A 2,160-nucleotide genomic window follows, 5' to 3' on the forward strand; every position below is an offset into this window, starting at 1 on the left:
TTAGTAAAAGTTCTGAGAAGACAGATTCAGAACACTGTTTGATCTTAACTTGACTATGTTGGTTTATATTCTAGATGATACATTTGAGAAATATTATAGTAAAGCAATAAAAATAGCATAAAGCAATATACATGAAGAGACATATGTAGATTTAAAAAGAAAGCATACTTTAAAGAATACATGCATATTCAAATGTATACATTTATTATACAAATATACTTACGAATGTATGCCTTGTTAAAAGTTTAATTTCTCTTTAAATGTAAATTATCTTTGTTTTATTAAAGCATTTTGCTTAACCACCATACACGATTACAGTGTTGGAAAGTTCATTAATGCATTATATATGAGTTTGTCTTACTGTCAGAACTTGACATTTGCTAAAGATATTTGCATAGATTTTGGACATAGTTCAAATATATCATATTTTCCAGGCACATGATTTCCATCCCTGTAATTCAGAATGATGTAACTATGGAATGTGTAAACTCCATCAGATAATGTATTTTAAAATATTTGAATATATAATATCTGAATTAATGTATTATTAAAATTGCATCACTGAGCATTACTAAATATTTGTCATTTGATTAGTGTTGACTAGATTCAAGAGTCTCCTTCAGTTGTTGCTTTAAGAAATTGAAAGCAATTTGGGGAGTGTCCCAAATGGTGTCATAAAGCCTGGGAGCTACTCCCGCGCGTGATTCTAAGCCAGCTGGGCTGGTTGCTCAATGTGAGGGCCCAAGAACGAGCGACTGTGAGCATCTTGCAGTGAGAGCTTATCCAGGACACACTTCTGGTACCCAATCATGCAGAGATATACTTAGTGATGCTCAGGAAGCAATGTGGGGACTGTGATGGAATTTGGGTCATCTGCATCTAAGGTATATGCTTTAAGTCCCATACTCTCTAGTCCAACAAAACTGAATTTCTTCCACCTGTTTTGAAAGCAATTTTTTATTCTACTTAAAATATTTTACTAGTTCAACATATTCTATTTGGAGACAAAGTAAATCTTCTGAATTTTTGGTATAAGTTAGTAATATTTCTCGGTAGATGTTCTCTTGAGACATATGTTAGATAAATTAATCTCTACTGTGCATTCAAAGTCAAATGAATATATTAGAACACAGCACAGTTTATTTTTTTTTTATTTTAGGCCACATGCAGTGGTGTTCAAGGGTTATGCTGGCACTGCACTCAGAAACTCCTCCTGGCAGTGTTTAGAGGGACTGTATGGGATGCCATGGATCAAACCCAGATGGACTCTGTGCAAAGTAAGCAACCTATCACTGTACTATCACTCTAACCCAAATATAACTTTTAATGATTATAAAATTAAAACACATATCAAGATCTTGTGCTTCCATTCTCTTCCTTTAGTTGCTATTGATTTTGTGATCATATGTGTTTTCCAGTTCTTGCATTGCTGAAATATGGTCATGTGACTATGGGGCACACATCTGACTATAGTACTACATACTGGACCACATTACCAATAGGTGTTGCACACATTTTAGCTGTGATGTCCATCTGTAGTGCTCAATAGGAGTTCCTGTGGTTCCCACACTCATGCAACAGTGCTCAGACATTGTTTGAGTTTTCCTCTATAAGCATAGCACACATTAATGTGATGAGTATTATGTACTATTATCATCACTGTCATGTTTTATTTGGGAATTATACCCAGAAGTACTCAGGGAATACTTTTTACTTTGTGACTGAGGGATCACGCTTGGTGAGGCTCATGGGACCAAATAAAATTGGGTTTGCCAAGTGTGAGGCAAGGAGTCCATCCACTGTACTATCTCTGCAGATCCAAGGCTTGCACACTTTAACTGTGGGACTCTCATATATACATCTTATAAACCTATTGTGGAGGTGGGAGATGCCGAGAGCAGAGCCATCAGGAAAAAGGAACAATTAAACTCATACTTGCAGGGCCCATACTTAGCCACTTACCAGGAGCTGAGTGTTGCAAATGATTTTTAGTAGAGCACACTGAAACCTAGAGCTTTTAAATAGAGACACTTTGCGTTATACTGCCACGGTGCTCACCACAGGCCACTGAGTGAGAGCATAGAGCAATTGTTTACAGGCCAGCAATAACCTAGGTACTATTCAAGGTAACAGCCATTGTTACTCTACCATCCTTGCTCA

This window comes from Sorex araneus, chromosome 1, assembly GCF_027595985.1.
Source record: "Sorex araneus isolate mSorAra2 chromosome 1, mSorAra2.pri, whole genome shotgun sequence".
NCBI lineage: Eukaryota > Metazoa > Chordata > Mammalia > Eulipotyphla > Soricidae > Sorex > Sorex araneus.